A 17,968-nucleotide genomic window follows, 5' to 3' on the forward strand; every position below is an offset into this window, starting at 1 on the left:
AAACAAGAAACACACACATACACACACACACACAGGAGAGAGAGAGAGAGAGAGAGAGGGAGAGAGAGAGAGAGGTGAAAAAGGGAGAAAAAAAGAGACAGAGACAGGCAGAAAAACACAGATATAGAGAAAGATAAAAATAGAGATCGAGACAGAGAGAACCCTGAAAGCCCTGCAATAATTGTGGGCAAGACTATTCCCTGGGCAAGACTCTGTGAAACAGAGAAAATGAGCTAAGCACACACACACACACACATATTGAAGTCATTTGGTTTCCTGATAGTGAATTCAATATGTCTTGTTGCTTCAGGCTCATCCTGACGCCTTGATGAACTATATACCTTTTCTACTATGAACTATATACCCTTGAACTGTGAGCCAGAATAAGCCACTTCTGCCATAAGTTGTTTTTGTCAGGGTGTTTTATCTCAGCAATGGGAAAATAAACCAAGACAATAAATATTACCTTTGTTAGCGTGTAGGCAGCTTGCCTCTAACCTATGATGTCATCATGTGTCGCCCACCAGGGGTGTGGCAGATGTGGGTCAGCTGCACAGGCACAGGCTATAAAAGGACCAACCTGCCACTCTGTCTCTCTCTTACTCTCTCCTCTTGTTCTCTCTGCCTCACTTTCTTTCCTTGCCTACCCCCACTATGTCTGTCTCTTCTTTCCCTCTTCATCTCTCTACCTCCACCCAATAAATCTCTTTCATATAATATCTGCTCTGTGTGTGGCATACTGACAACCTTCTTTTACAAAGGGCAGATTTTCAGCAGGAAATTCTTACCCAACGTCCCAAAGATAGTGATGGAATAAAACAAAGCACCTACTATCCCTCTGTACTATCTTCTTGAATGAGAGAATACATGTTTTTATTAAGATACCTGAGGTGAAGGCGGTAGGCCTCAGCCTGCCTTGCATCTTGTTGAGGCTATTTCACTAACATCTAGCTAGTGAGCTCTAAGTGAATGTGACTTAGTGTAAAAAAGACCCCTGTTTCTTTCTTCCTATTAAATGAAAGAGAGAAATCATGACTGTTTCTCAAGTAAATCCTTGCTTAGGGGTTTTATGCTACTTGCAACTAAGTTCAATACTTACTGCTGAAGCCAGCAGTTTGGTCACATTTGCCCTAAATACCAAACAATTGTGTCTGAAACTAAAACAGCTTCCCCCAACACAGTGATTCACTGCCTCTACTCAAGTTACCTAAAAGGCATATGAACTCTTTTTGCCTTGCCCACTCCCTATAGCAGTGCCCCTGGCTCTTATGTAATTTCAGGTTAAGTCAGCCATGTCTATGTTGTCATGGGAAATGCCAGCCTTTGCATTTTCTAGCACCTAGGAAATTATGAACAATTCTTGAGAGGGGTTTGTGGAATTAGGACACTGTGATGGGTGTTTTGAAAGGCCACAGGCCACCATTTGTTTAAATCCAAGAATCAGCATTTGAAAGTACACTGAGTGAAAAAGGTAGCAGGTTTTATGAACAGAAGAGGAAGTTATAAAATGAGGAAATATTTAAAAAACAATATGGATGGAAGCCACTCTACCCACAGGTGACCCCGGTGGGTTCTAGACTTGGTTTGTCATTGTCTTACTTTTTTGTATTGTCATGCTAAGATACCATGGCCAAGGCAACCCATAGAAGAGAACATTTGATCTGGGGCTCATTGTTTCAAAGAGCAGTTGAATCTCTAACCATCAAGGCAGAAATCATGGAAACAGGTAGGCAATCATGGCGCTGAAGCAGTAGCTATGAACTTCCATTGTGGAACATCTGATCCCCAAGCCTATAGATAGACAGACAGATAATTCTAATTGGGCATTGTGTGGCCTTTTGAAACCTCACAGCTCACCTCGAGTAACAAACCTATTCTACTAAGGCTACACTTCCTAACCAGCTCCACCCAACAATTTTATCCAATCATATGAGCCTGTGGATCAATTATCATTCAAACAACCACAGTTATTAAATGTTCTGATATCCTGGACCGATTAATAACCCAAGTACTGCCTTTGATTTTAAGCTCTTGCTTTCTTGGTTAGATGACATATGCCACACAAAATTACCTGCATTCACACATTCACCAGGGCACAGGGCCTGTCCCCTCCCTCCAAAAACTGAGCCATCACTGTTGTGACCTTGGTCCTGTAGTGGTCGTGACAAAATGCCCAAGTTTGTTACAATTTATTCATGACTAATAGCTTTTTTTTTTCAGTTCAGCCACTCATAGACTATCCCTTCTGGACACAAAATTATTGAATTTTAACAAACTCTTATTGGGCACCTATAATTGGTCAAACTAACAAGCACTTAGGTTGATTTAGACTATTGCCTAGACCTAATTAGCATTCCAATTTAACAAACTGTGCTAACTGGTCCCTGAAGGTTCATTAGTGAAGGTTTCCTTTGCTTCCCAAATGCTCACTTAGAATCCCATACTTAAGACGTGCAAGATTTAAATCACAACTTCACATTCTAGAGTAGCTCCTCTTGCCAGTTTAGTGACTTTATAAGCTTTCTTCAGCTGTTTTGGATAATTTAGATGCCTAACATCTTTCCATTAATGTCATGGTTATTGCCAACTGAAGTCCAGTATTTAGAAACACTTAGCTGGGATCAAAAGATATTTGGAAACACCATTAACGAGGGCATCTGATTTAATTAAATAAACATGGTTTGGGATGAAAGGACTCACTGCACGAGAGCTTGCCTGTTGCTTGCGGTTGATTCATTTTGTAACCACATATCCCAGTGCGTGATGAGGAGGAACTCTCGGCTATGCTAGAAGTCAGTTCCCCATCTTCTTTTCAAAGTTTTAGAGACATCAAAAGAACCAGTAAAAAACACATTAAGCTCCTGTGATTGTTAATATTTCAAGAGGAGTAGTTTTTGAGGCAGTGTAAAGCAAATAATCCATGTGCCAGGGTTTCTGCTGTGTTCTCTCATACACCTCCTCTGAAGTTTCCTGCTCTCATGATTTTTCAGAGGGTTCTTTGTGAAATGTGTTTGGCATTATTGTTAATGGCTTACAGAGTAGTCTTAAGATTTTGTAATGCAAAGAAATTGTGCATCTGTTTAAAAAATGCTTTTGTTGCTTACACTTCTCCTGTTCCAAATCAGACAAACTCTACAGCTTTAGTATGTAAGAGATGAGATTTGCTATAAACATACTGGACTCTAAAAACAGAGGTAATTACTTCAGAGAGTATTGCTTTATTGGTTTCATTTACATTGGATAACAATGTTAGGTAAAATATATCCAGATTGTAATGTATTTTCATACTCCAAGGGATAAAAAGTGAAGGTATGTCAAGTGAGGGGGTTGCTCTTGGGAGGCACTCAAGGAAACAAGATTTTGCTATATTTTTTATCTCCTCATTTTTGACAAAGCTTCTTACAGGGTACTCATGCTGGCTTTCAATTCATGTGTGATCCTGCATCAGCTTCTCCTCTGCAGGATGAGAGGTATAAGCCCTCACCTTTGGCTTAAACAAACTTTTGAAAGAGGAGTTGATGATAATGATGAAGAGAGTATATCTTGAGTGTTGACAGTGGCAGCAGCTGTCAAATCAAAAGTGGGAAGTCACAGGTATTCAAGATGTAAGGAGATATGTATGTGCCACATGCCAAGTTCTTAGGAATGAGCTGTCCAGGCCAAGAGCTCCAATTCCTCACTTACTCCTTCCAATGTTGATGAGGCCCCAGAAGTCAGCTACAGGGTCAGACCCCCTTTCTTGTTACCCATCACACATCAGGAGCTTTGTAGGAAGAAACCAGAATTTCTATGATCATTGTCCTAATGAACAAGAATGCAGAGCTCTGAAGTAAACACTGGGGAACTGTTAAGGTGCATTTTTAACCACAGTTCTAATGTACTTTTCAATTAAAGCTCAAACAGGCATCTAGGGCACATGTTGTGCCTTAGCATTAATAATCAGACCCACTGCTTGCTTTTGTATGAAATAAACCAAAGTTTCTGCAAAGAATGAAAACATGTAAAAGGTTCTTCTTTTTGACAGTATTCTTTTATTTGATGTAAAGTCATCTGTATTGAACATCCATGTTTTACTAGAGAAGAACACCTTTTGGCTGTTGATTATAGTTGTGTTATATAATTTCATCTCTTTTGCTTATCTAGTCACTACTATTGGTTTTCCCAGTTTTGGATGGTCACAGAAAAGATTCTTTGAACATGCTTGCAGTGTCTCTATGTGGATGTGTGGAACTCTGCCTGGCTGTTTCACCCCTCACACTTCCAGCAGCAGTTTATTAGGGCACATTACTCTCAACATTGGACACTGGTTAATGTTTGTTATTCTAAAAATGTGTTTAAAGGTAACTTGTTTTCATGTTTCTCTTGATGCTAAATAATGAACTTTTCTTTTTTTCACCACATTTTGAGACAAGGTCTCTCTCACCCTGTGGCAAGACTAGTCTGGAACTCACTATGCATCCCAGGATGGCTTCAGAGTTGGGATTATCCTCCTCCTGCCTTAGCTCCTAAATTCTGGGATTCCAGGTGTGAGCAGATTCTGAGTGTAGGCCACCATCCTGGCTTTGAACTTCTTTTTCATGTGCTCATTGTTCATTCATAAATCTTTTTTGTGGAATTTCTTTCAAACTATTTATATTTTTAATTGGAACATTATAAAAATTTTTGAGGGGCAGGAAGGAGATGAGGGAGGGAGAGAGGGAGGGGTTGGGAGGGAATGAGGGAGTGGGATACCGCTGGGATACAGAGTTAATAAAATGTAACTAATAATAAAAAAATAAAAATAAAAAAATCTTTAAAAATTCTTTATGTAGTCTTAATTCAAGTCTTTCCTGTCATAACTGCAGAATATTTTCAGTTTCTTACTTTAAGAAGAACTTTACAGAAGAACTTTAAGTTAGTAAATAATAATGTCTTTTATGCTTCTGGTTCATTTTGTTTTGAGTTTACGTTCTATCATAAGCATTCTGAGGGTTTCATTGTACAAATTCTAGATTCCATTATATTATTGTATACATTCTATATTGCATTATATTTCTCTAGGGCAGTTTGTTGGTGTCCTTCTTTCCCTCTTCGCCTTCTCTGTTCTCTTCCTTCAATCTGGACCCTGAACTCCCCCTTTTCTTCCTTCCTTCCTTCCTTCCTTCCTTCCTTCCTTCCTTCCTTCCTTCCTTCTCTCCCCCAAAACGTGGACATCTTCTGTGTGCCTTCTGTGGACAATACTGAAATCTTACCACAATTAATTAAGCCTATGCTGTGTTGCTTTAAATCTGCTCTCTGTAGAGATAAGGGATAAATCTGAGCCATTCATTTGGTTCCCAGATATAGAACAAAATATGCCTCTCTGTTTTCCTAAGGGTTCATCATTAGTATCCTGTGGTGTCTGTCGCTGTGGCATCCTTTAGTTTAGTTTCCTATTCTACATTGAGATTCTGGGACCACAACCCATTTCTAAGTCAAAGCTGTAAAGAAACACAAATGTGAGCAGCACCTATTTAAGTTCCTGATTCCTTCTATAGTCTGCCACTTTACTCTTCAAAACCCTTAAATCTGGATGTTGTCCAGGGTCTGTGATTGAGATGTGATAAAGGCTAGGCTCACAACCAAAAATATAAGAGATGTGAGGACTTGTTTGGGGAGGAGTGACATCATCATACTGTAAGTGGAACAACACTTTTTTTTAATAATTTTTATTTTTTTTATATTAGGAATGACACTGTTATTTTATCATATTTTCCCTTTCACTCCCATCACTTTAGAACCAGAGCAGGGGTTCAGAGATCAGGTCACAGTTTTTCTGTCCTGATTCTTCATAACTATAGGTAATCAAGACAGATGAAAGAACATGACAGACAAGAAAAGGTAGGGAGGCAGGGTTTGTGGTGGGGAAGAAAAGACGCCTACAGAGTCCAGAGATATCAGCTCTCCCTGGGGCTAGAGTTACAGGCTATTGTGAGTTACAGGACTTGGATGCTAGGGACCCAACTCTGGAACTCTGCAAAATCATTACTTGTTCTTACCACTGAGACACCTTTCTAGTCCCCGTAAAATGGTTCCTTTTGTCATCTAAGCACTGCCTTTTGCTTGCTTCATCAACCTCCCTCTCAGGCTCCAATTGTAGAATGGCATCTCTCCATATTATTAGACATGGCATCATTTAATTTTGATGACTTAGGGAACTAGACATCCCTCCAAGTGATACTCATTCATGCAATGCATTTCCAGATCTCATAAACACTTGAGACTTATTCCCTAGGCACTTCTCCTATTATCAGAATGTACACTCCAAGTCTTTACTCATACAAACCTTGAATAGATAGATGCTCTCTGAAATGAATTGAGTCCTTGGGAAAGTATTAGTGTGATCGAGTGAATTGCTGAACGAACCATGCCTGCTTAGAATTGTACAGAGCTTAGATCTATTAGCTCCTTTGTTTGTACCTTAACGTGGGCATTGTAATGACTCAGAACTCATTAGGAGCTTGTTTTCTGTGTCTGATGATCAATGGTTTGCCTTCACTTACAAGATTTTTTTCTTTTTTGTCCCTTTTCACATAAGAAACGATGAAGACTAATAGACAAACATGTCAAAATCAAGAAGTTTTGTATAGCCTTAAAATAATTACTCTTTTGTGGAGTTCATTTTGGGGGGGGACTTTGTCAGTTGTATTTTATTGAAAATATTATGAATTTTTAATATTATTAACATAATACTGTATTTATATTTGTGCCTGTAACAATGATTAGTCCCCAAATGGCTTGCTCTTTCTTCCTTCTTTTATTCTTTCTTTCTCTGATTCATTCAGTGTTCACTTGCTAAATATTTATTTATAATCTAAAAAATGGCTAACAATGTTCTAGGACCTGGGTCTAAAACAACAAATAAAATTTAAAAATCATTGCTACGCATGTGAGTGGGAGAAGCACACAATAAATGATTAGCTACATGCAATAATAATCAAAAAAGTAAAATATATAATGTTTCGGTGGTCATAAGGAATATAAAATCAGAAAGGAAAACTTGATTGCATCATTTTAAATAAGGTAATTAAAGAAAAATTTATATTCATACCATATAAGCTTAGAGCAAAAGAGTTAAAAATATAAGAAATCCATTGTAGGGGTGTTGGATAAAAATGCATCCCAGAGTACAGTTTACCGTCTGTCTTATACAACAAATGACTTGAAGAAGTGGCTTAGAAAGGGGCTTTGAGTAGAGGGTTTCAGCAGAAATCTTCCTGGGAGTAGCACCGAGCAGGGAAGGAAGCTAAAGGACAGGGAGGGAGAGAGAATTCTAAACCACAAAAAGCATCTATTCTGGGTAAGGCATGAAGGTGGTTTGAGCAGAGGAAATAAATGGTCTAACCCTTATTTAGCAGGATTGCTTGGGACGTGAGAAACTGTAGGAAATTGAGATCAGACAGTAAAAGTAGGTGAGGCTGTTGAAATAACATCTTGAAAACTTGAGTCAAGGCGATGACGGGGGAAAACAGGAACAGTGCTTACAACAGTGGTACCTTTTGAAAGGAGGGATGAAAGGACTTGACGAACAGATTATGAGATAATAGAAGAACTCAAAGATGGTTCTAAACTTGGGGTCAGTGCAGCAGCAGCGGCAGCAGCAGCAGCAGCAGCAGCAGCAAGAATATAGTTGCCATTAATGAAGACAGGGAAGGCTGTGGGAGAATCACACTGGGGAGAAAATAATGAGAACATAGCTTTTACATGTAAAGTGTGAAATGGCCTACAAATACCCATGTAGAAGTTATGAGTCAGAAGCTGGGTACAAAAATCCAGAATTTAAATTAATGACTAGGCTAAAGATGTAAACAGGGTAGCTGTCATTTAATACTGTGAGTTTGGTTATGTTTTGTAGTGGTTTAAATGAGAATGACCTGTATAGATTCGTGTATTTGAATACTTTGTTCCAAGCTGGTGGAACTGTTTAGGAAAGCTTAGAAGGCATAACTTTGTTGGAGGAGGTTTGTCTCTGGAAGCAGGCTTTGAGGATTCAAAAGGCCCACAACTTTGAGTTAACTCTCTGTCTGCCTTGTGCTGTTGTCTCAACATTTAAGCTCTCAGATACTGCTCCAGTGGCATGCCTGCCTGCTGCCATGATCTTAATACTCAAGGGTCATGATAATCATGGACCTAACCCTTGAGAACCATGAGCCCAAATAAATGTTTACTTTTATAAGTTGCCTTGGTCATGGTATCTCTTCACCTCAACAGAAATGTAACTAGCCCATGTATCCTACTGTCCTCAGGATGCTCTAAAATAGGTACATAAGATGAGGAACATCAATGAGAGATCCTCTAAACATCAATGTGTGGCCTCTTGTTTGTGAGAAGCAAAGGAAGACATGGTTATTTCCTAGATCCCAAAGGCAGAAAAGACTTCAGGCATTGGCAATCAATGTGCTAGCGATTCTGTCATATCAAATAATGCAAGAAGCTGCAACGTGGAAGCCATTGGAAGTCATGGTAATGTGAAGTCAGTCCAATCAGAGTAGAGGGTCCAAAAGACTGCTTGCACACTCTCTCAGAGATAACTGATGGAAGGAGACTGCAGATAGCAAATTTAGATAACACTTTTTAGAGATTTTCTCTAAAAGTGAAGAACAATACAGAGTAGCTAGAGATAGATGGATACTCAAGACAATTCTTATTCTTTAATAAAATAGGACAAGGCACAGTATGTCTGTGTGTTCCTTAGATTAAACCAATAACTGAGCAATATAGTTCAGGAGAGATGGGGATGTTTACTGAGCACAAAAGTAAGAATGATTTGAGGGGTTTGAATCAAGATAAAGGGGTGAACATTGTATTCAGAGGAATGAGAAGTGAGGCAGAACATTTTGGCAAAGAATACTGGATTTCTTTTCAATTAACAAAAAGTCTTAGTAATAAGAAAAAATGTAAATATAAAGTATTTTGGCATATCATACAAAGGCATAATAAACATTATTGAGCTTATTGAAAAATGTAAACCTAGAAGGAAATCAGGTATTTCACCTGTCAACGTGAGGGAACTAGAACCAAGAACTTTTCAGCTAGAGGCTGGAAGAATTAGTAGCACCACATCTGGTTTTCATCTCTTAATGTTATGCTTTGAGCTCACTACTTTTTATTTGTTGGGCATTACAGAAGTTGCTGTTCCAACAGGCAAACATACTGTGACTATTAGAAGGTTTTTTTTTAACTGTATGGAGGCATGTAGGTATGTGCCATGACTACTGGAGCCTGTGAAAGCCAGAAGAGGGTGACGGATCCCCTATTAGGATGCATCCTTGGTCCTGGTATATCTCAGTACTTACACTTCATTTTGACCTCCCTCTATGTGTCCATGCCATGCCACAAAGAAGAATTGTCATCCTATTGCCTATTTACTTTCCTTTTCCCGATTCTCTTATTTTTGTATAGGGCTAGGTTTTATAATGCAACATAAATCTCCAGTCATTGATAAATCTTTAAATCAGAAAATAGTTTTTTAATGGTTTCTATATGTCGGGCATTGTACGTGGTACGTTCACAGTAAATACAGTGAGTAAAATAGATGTCTTTTTTCTTTACTTAATACTGCTTGTATGCTTGCATTTCTTTTAAAAATATGATTACTTTAATGTTTCAATCATTTTTTTAAATCTAAAAATTGAGAATATGTATAGGTATTATGCAGGCATTAATACAGAATGCAAGGAACCAAAAATCTTACAATCATATTTCTTTTTTTTTTATTCTTTGTGGGTTTCACATCTTGCACCTCAATTTCTTTTTTTTTAAGCTTACAATATTTCACAGAAATTTTAATATGAAAATTAGGTGTTTGCACAGTACATGGCATATAAACAAACTAAAACACTCATTTTTTACAGCGATTTTCCTTTGTTCTCATCATTATAGGTGATGCATTTGACTGAGTTTCTAGAACCTTACCATCCTGGACTGGCTTACAGCTAGCTTATTGTTTTGTTGGGTATAATTTGTATATCTTTATTCCAAGTCTTAGGAAGTTGTGGGTTTTCCCCTTTAGCGCTTGTGTTTGTTTTTTGAGACAGTGTCTTAGATCTCTGGAGCAGCCTCAAATTCACTAGTAGCCAAGGAAAACCTTGACTCCCTTTCTCCTGCTCTAGCTCCCAGGTGTTTAGAATACAGGCATCGCCTTACCAAGCTAGGTCCAGACTTAGTTTGGAAGCAATGAAAAGCTTTTCAGCCATTAACATTACTTAATGAATAGTAATCTTATTGTTGAGCTATTTATAGCTATCTGGGGCTGCTGTAACATGAATGTATGTGGTTTCCATACTCCTTTTTAGTTTCTATGTCAAAAGCAATGTGATTTTCATTTTCTTTTTTTTTTTAGCATTTTATTTTATTTATTTTATTTTTTTTTATCAGTTACATTTTATTAACTCTGTATCCCAGCCGTGTCCCGATCCCTCATTCCCTCCCAGTCCCTCCCTCCCTCCCTCATCTCCACCGTGCCCCTTTCCAAGTCCACTGATAGGGGGGACCTCCTCCCCAAACATCTGATCCTGTTTTATCAGGTATCTTCAGGACTGGCTGCAAAGCCCTCCTCTGTGGCCTAACAGGACTGCTCCTCCCTTCGGGGGTGGGGAGACCAAAGAGCCAGTCATTGAGTTCCTGTTAGAAAAAGTCCCTGTTCCCCTCACTTTGGGAAACCAATTGGTTACTGAGCTACCACAGGCTACATCTGAGTGGAGGTTCTAGGTTATATCCATACATGGTCCTTGGTTGAATGTCAGTCTCAGAAAAGACCCTGTGCCCAGATATATTTGGTCCTTGTGGAGCTCCTATCCTTTCCCCATCAGACTAACTCCCCTTCTTTCTTATGATTCCCTGTACTCTGCCAAAGGTTTGGTCATGAGTCTTTGCTTTGAAAACACTGCTAGTTAGAGTCTTTCAGATGCGCTCAGTAGACTCCTGTCATACGTTCAATGCACATCCCATCTGTCTTTCTAAATGAGGATTGATCATCTTACCCCATGTCCGCTCAATTGATTATCTTTTTTAGGTGTATAGATTTCATTATGTTTATCATATCTTATAGGTCTATATAAGTGAGTATATCCCATGTTTGTCTTTCTCCTTCTGGGATATTTCACTCAGAATGATCTTTTCTAGATCCCACCATTTGCCTGCAAATTTCATGATTTCCTCCTTTTTGATTGCTGAGTAGTATTCCATTGTATAAAAATACCACAATTTCTGTACCCATTCCACCGTTGATGGACATCTGGGTTGTTTCCAGGTTCTGGCTATTACAAATAGAGCTGCTATAAACATGGTTGAGCAAGTGTCCTTTTTGTGTACTTGAACAAACTTTGGGTATATACCTAGCAGTGGTATAGCTGGGTCTGGAGGAAGCACTATTCCTATTTGTCTTAGAAAGCACCAGATAGCTTTCCAGAGTGGTTGTACCAGTTTACATTCCCACCAGCAGTGGAGGAGGGTTCCCCTTTCTCCACAACCTCTCCAGCATGTGTTATCCCTTGAGTTTTTCATCTTGGCCATTCTGATGGGTGTAAGGTGATATCTCAGGGTCGTTTTGATTTGCATTTCCCTGATGGCTAATGAGGATGAGCATTTCTTTAAGTGTTTTTCTGCCATTCGATATTCCTCTGTCGAGAATTCTCTGTTTAGCTCTGTTCCCCATTTTTTAATTGGATTACTTGGATTGCTGCTTTTCAGCTTCTTTAGTTCTTTGTATATACTGGATATTAGTCCTCTGTCAGATAAAGGGTTAGTGAAGATTCTTTCCCAATCTGTAGGCAGTCGTTTTGTTTTGATGACGGTATCCTTTGCTTTACAGAAACTTTTCAGTTTCATGAGGTCCCATTTGTTGATTGTTGCTCTTAGAGCTTGTTGCACCTCAATTTCATTTAATTCCTTGTCCCTCAATATCTGTCCTCTGCCCTTGCAAAGAAAACAAAACAAAACAAACAGACAGACAAAAAAACTAACTGAGGTGTGCCATGGTATACTCTTTTCCCAAACAGCTTTTCTTGCAAATGTTCATTGAAGTGTCATTGGTCTAGTTTTAGGCTTCAGGCTTCTGCTACACTAACAATACTGGATCCTCACTGGACTCTTCTTAGATATTTTCTTGTTGCTTGTTGCTCTGTGTTGTGGAGATTTTTCAGCTTTGCTTCTGGGGGATCATCCCCTTCATGTGCTCCGGTAGTTTGTAGGGGTAGATGTTGGGGTAGGCCAACTCAAAGCCCTAGATTTGGGCCTGGGTGATTGCCCAGCCTGGTTGGTCAATGTGACACCCAGGTGAGGTGCAGGGCCTCCTATTCAGTGCTACAGCAGGTGAGGGGTAGGGACAACTCTCCTGCTCTCATGCCCTCAGGGCCGGCTCTCCCATGCTTTACAGATGAGGGGTAGGGCCAGCTCTGCACAGCCCTCAGACATTAACATGGCCTCAGGCAGCAGCCCAGACCAGAAACATGGGCATGGCCTTTGGGGTAACATAGGCCACGGGGAGACATGGACAAAAACCCCCAGTGCTACATGGCCATGGACCCAGACATGGCCATTCCTCAAGAGCAGAATGAGCCAGGACCTCACCTCTCAGGTGGCATCACAGGCTACTCACATCAAGCTGCTTGTCACTAACTACCTTTGATTTTCTAGATCTGCCTTTCTTTATTGTGAACACACCATTTTGCTTCTCTTTCTCTTTCTTCTCTCTACCACTTACTTCCTCATCTTAGAGGTACCTAGGGGCTTCTAGGTGTGTTCAGCATGGTGCCAGGTGAGGCTCAAGTCTGTTCTGCTTCCACAATCACATCTCTATAAAGCACCAGTCAAATGGGAATTAAAGAAAAGGTACAGGTAGCCAAGTATGTGATGTAAAGCTATAATATTACTTCTCAGGAGTTCCTAAAAGGGGAAGGTATAAATACCCACACTATTTCACACAACCTGAAACTATAGGGATTGTTTGAGTTTAACTTCCACCTTTACCCAGGAGTTCCCCCATCCCTCAAAAAAGCTGCTATTGTGGTTTAGAGGTGTTGCTTTCCACATTTGTGGGGAAAAAAACAACTCTTTTTTTTCTTTCACTCTTTAAGAAGAGAAGTTTTATGTTCTGCTGACAACAGTTAAAAAAAATTCAGTTCATCTGAATTAGGAGAAAAGCTGTAAAAGACGGAGAATGGTTTGGGAAGAAGAAGAGGATGGTAGGAATGAAGGGGAGAAGTAGAGGGAGGGGAAGAGGAGAGAGAGGAGAGAAGGAAGTGAACAAGAGGGAAGTGTAGGTGAATATGGTCAAAGGACAGTACATACATCTATGACAATGTGATAAAACACATAATTATACTTAATAACCTATAATAACCTAATCCCAAGTGTTTTCATTTTTCTTTCCCCTATCTGGAGTCATTGTTAGAACCATTGTGGGTTTGTGATGATGACTTCTTGGAAACAGTAGGTAGCATTAATAGCTTTTAAAAATTTCAACATTGTTGGTTTAAACTGTATGGTTAAAATGAACAAACTGACTTGAAATTGATGGCCTGTACAAAAGTGTGTGTGTGTGTGTGTGTGTGTGTGTGCGCGTGTGTGTGCCTTTCTTTGTATATGTTTGAATGTGTGTTCATACGGAGGCCATAGGTTGACATTGGGCATCTTCCTCCGTCACTGTCCACCCTGCGTTTTCAGACATGGTCTCTCTCTGAACCTGATGCTCACCGGTTTGACTAGGTTGGTGGCCAGGGAACTCCATGATCATCCTGTTCCTCCTTCCTCAGTGCTAGGGAGATAGGGCTCTTCCTATGGCTGACTCTTTACATATGTGCTAGGAATCCAAACTCAAGTTCAGCCCTTTACCAAATAATCCACCTCTGAAGTGGGTATAAATATAAACAAAATTTTATATGTGTAGCATCCTTACACAATACAGAAAGATCTTGGAGTCATGCTCCTGGAAAGTCAGAGTAAAAGCAGGGAGGAGCACACACGGAGACAGAGCAAACTAACTTGCTACCCAAACTGAACAGCTGTAGCCATATATAATTTTTAAAGAGCAGATTAATGAGGGGAAAATGTCTTAAATATTTCACTTTTAAGACACAACACTAAAACTTCAGCACCACTTGGGTAAATAACAATTTAATTTTTAAAAGTCCCCCAAACATAGTACTGTGCAATTACACTTTTAATAAGTAACTACAAACTTTAATTAACTGAGCTGTGAAATGCAAACTGGGCTAAGCTATATAAGCATTGTGTGCTAAATGTAACTAGCCATGTTAATTCTAGAAATCAAGTCAGTGCTTACAAGATTCATTGAATATTGTCTTTTAATACATTTTGTTAACCGTTCATGTGAAACTAACTCACATAAAGTGTGGACTGACTTCCAAATTATGGGCTACATTTCTAATTGAATAAAGAGGAAATAGATACCAATAAAGTAAACTCTGGGAAAGGAAACAGTGTAGATGACTCCAACACAGTGAAACAGCTGCTTGGTGTGTGTATCAGCTGTTCGTATTCCTCATTCTTCGTTCCGATCCTGCGCTGTCTTCATTTTGAAAGTTCAGAATTGATTCTGAGGACAGTGTGTGGGGAGAATGGTGCTGTTGAACTCACTGATAAATCAGAACATCTCATTTTTCCTTTATAAAATCATTTATGTGTTAGGGCTTCAGTACAACGCGTTATAACACCACAGTCAAGATGTTGCCAAGAACACAGCAAGCGTTTAATAAATATTCATCAAACTAAATTCAGCCCTGCGTGTCTTCATCCAAAGCTGTGTCTCTTCCTCCTTCCCCTGTCTCTGGAGTCAAGCCTGTCCATATTGAACTGTGATGTGCTATAAAGTCCTTAAAACTCAGTGTGTCTACAAAGGAAGCCATTCTCTCTTTCCTTATCTGACTCGTGGCAACAACATCTGCTCAGGTGTGCAGGCCAGGAGTTTTTCGATTCTTCGTTGTGTTTTTCTTTCAATCCCTGTCTATATCTGCCCCGTATGCCCCTCCCTCTCCTCTTTCACAGTTTCTGACTTAGTTCAGAGCACCATGTCTACAGGAGCAGAACGTGCTACAGGATGGTACTTGACTGCCGTGTTTTCACATGCTCAGTTTTTCTTCACTGTTAACAGGGGTATTTTTCTAAGATATTATTTTAATTATTTCCTTCTTGGATACTTCTGTACACATAGATGATGGACCTAAACTCTTCAGTGTAATGGAAGAGAAACTCCTTTTCAGTAACATCATTCAAGTTCATTAAAATTCTGGAAACCTCAAATTGTACCAGAAACAGCTATACATCTGCTTCTCATTTCACAGTATTTTCCAGGCATGCTCGAATTTCTATTGTGTTTTCTTCAAATTTTAGTTCAAATGCCACTTTCAGTAAGGATTTTTTTTAATGCATAAAACAGGGATGACTATTCTACTTTTAAAAAAATGTTACTTTACAGAGCAGCAGCCTTGCTAGGCCACAGAGGAGGACATTGCAGCCAATCCTGGAGATACCTGATAAGCTAAGGTCAGATACAATGGGAGGAGGACCTCCCCTATCAGTGGACTTGAAAAGGAGCAGGGAGGAGATGAGGGAGGGAAGGTAGTATTGGGAGGGAATGAGGGAGGGGGTTATGGCTGGGATACAAAGTAAATAACCTGTGATTAATAAAAAAATACAAATTAAAAAATGTTACTTTTATTTTATTTTATTTTTTGCTAAGATAACCTGACTCTTTTAGTAGAAATCACTGTGGCTTTCTGATGCAGTGCTTACTGCCAGAGAGCCATGCCCAGGTGAAACTTCTTTCCTAGAGTTTGAGCAGAAGACACAGGACCCGTGTTGAAGTATTGCTTGTAAGGACATGCCTTGGTTTTTGTTGTGCTTTGAATAAGAATGGTCCCCATATTTGAATACTTTGTTGGCAGAGAGTGAAGCTATTAGGAGGTGTGGCCTTGTTGGAGTAGATGTGGCCACTGGAGGAGGTATGTCACAGTGATGGAAGTGAGGAGGTGAGGGGGGCTTTGAGGTTTCAAAAGCTCAAGACAGTCCCTCTCCCTCCCCTCTCTCTCTCTTTTTCCATCTCTCTCTCCCTCTCTCTTTTCTCTCTCCCTCTCATCCCTTGTCCTTTCTCTCCCTCTCTCTGTCTCTAACTACATGCTCTGTATGGATCTAAATGTAAGCTTTCAACTACTTCTCCAGCACCATGCCTGCCTGCCTGTCACTAAGCTCTTCCCCCATGATGATAATGGACTAAGCCTCTGAAACTGTAAGCAATCCTCCAAGTAAGTGCTTTCCATTAAAAGAGTTGCATTGGTCATGGTGTCTCTTCACAGCAACAGAACAGTTGCTAAGACAACTTTTTTTTTTTTAGAAGAGACAGCTGTTGTGTTGTATGGTGTGCAGTGCACCCTATGTCACAAGGGAGCCTGTGGCTGAAGGCAGGTAGGCAGTGAAATCTGTGAGCAGCCTCCCAAGAACTCAGTCCTGTTCACTGTCCCTTGAAAAAAGCTTACTAGAAACTCTTTGCCAGTAAAAGATAATCCATGTCTCCTTGCTACCAAAGGAGCAAGGATTATACACTATGTAACACTATCATTTTGTTTGTTTGAGACAAGGTCTTCCAGATTCACTGCTCTTCCTTTGAGGGTATGTTAGCCAAAGACTCTTGATCATCAAGCCACCACCTCCCAAATTGCTAAGATTTCAGGCATGTGCCACTGCACCTGACTTACAACTCTCATTAGAGTTTTATCTGGCACTAAGTTAGGGAAGAAGTTCAGTAATAGAAAGGAGGTCTTTTGGTGTTTTCTGCCCATTTTTCTCTATAGCTTTTTCCTGTCCGCCTGTAAGCATGGTTGATCTTCCTTGTCTTGTACAAATCACAATGAAATACTAAAAACAGTTCCCTCGATAGATATTTTCACAAATTCATTTTTCCTTTTAGCATAAGAAGATTCTTAAGACAAAACAAAACATTCTCAGTGTGACTTAGACAAAGTCAAAAGAAAAAGAATATAGGAGACAAAACTGAGAAATGTATGAAAAGGGGCCTGTGGAATATTTTAGGCAGTGTAGAAACCTTGGTTTTATACCAAGCATAGCATCATTAGTGGGGACATAACAGCCGTTTTCTCCATTAGGCATCATAAGTTCAGCGATGAGTCTACCACCTTGTCAATGGAACTTTTAAAATGTGGAAAAACATACATTGGCTTCCAAATCAGGAGGAAGAAGTTTAAAAAATTGAAAGCAATACAAGTATAACTAAGTGCCCACAGTACAATATTATGTAAAGTGTATTTCAGTCCATCTGTGCTGAAATATGAACATTATAAATGTCAACCCCGAGAATAAAGTAAACATTTACCTTCAAGAAATCTCATATTTAAAATTTATGAAAAATGTCTAAAAATATAAGGAAATTTTATTTAAATCTGATGTGAGTTTTATGTTTGAGACTATATAGAGTGGGGGATTTTAAACTATAATGCTGGGGAACTAAGAAGTCTCAAAACTGACATAGATATGCTTAGCAATACTTAAAGACAGGAAAATCTCTCAGGGGACAAGAATGAATTACCAGATAAACCATCCTTATGTATGTAACTATCAGTAAAATAATGTCCTGCAGTTCTCTGGGATAGTGAAATGTGCATATATGTGATACTGGCCATTAAATATTGAATATTATATAGTTTCCAGGCAGCTGTGTTTTTCTCCTACTTCTACATAAGTAGCATAGATCCAAGACTTCAGCTCTAGTCTATATGTCATTTGTGTACAGTTATGTCCCCTGAGTAAGGATCAAGTTTATTTTCAATGTCATAACAAGCTGTGTCTGGCAGTTCCTAAAACTAGATCCAATAAATATTTACTTGATATTTCCCTTGACAAGTGTCTGAGAATTTATTTTCTAGCAGACTAGCAGGCTGGTTTACTTTTTCTCCTTGTTAATTTTTATACCATATTG

This window comes from Meriones unguiculatus, chromosome 8 (assembly GCF_030254825.1).
Source record: "Meriones unguiculatus strain TT.TT164.6M chromosome 8, Bangor_MerUng_6.1, whole genome shotgun sequence".
Lineage (NCBI taxonomy): Eukaryota > Metazoa > Chordata > Mammalia > Rodentia > Muridae > Meriones > Meriones unguiculatus.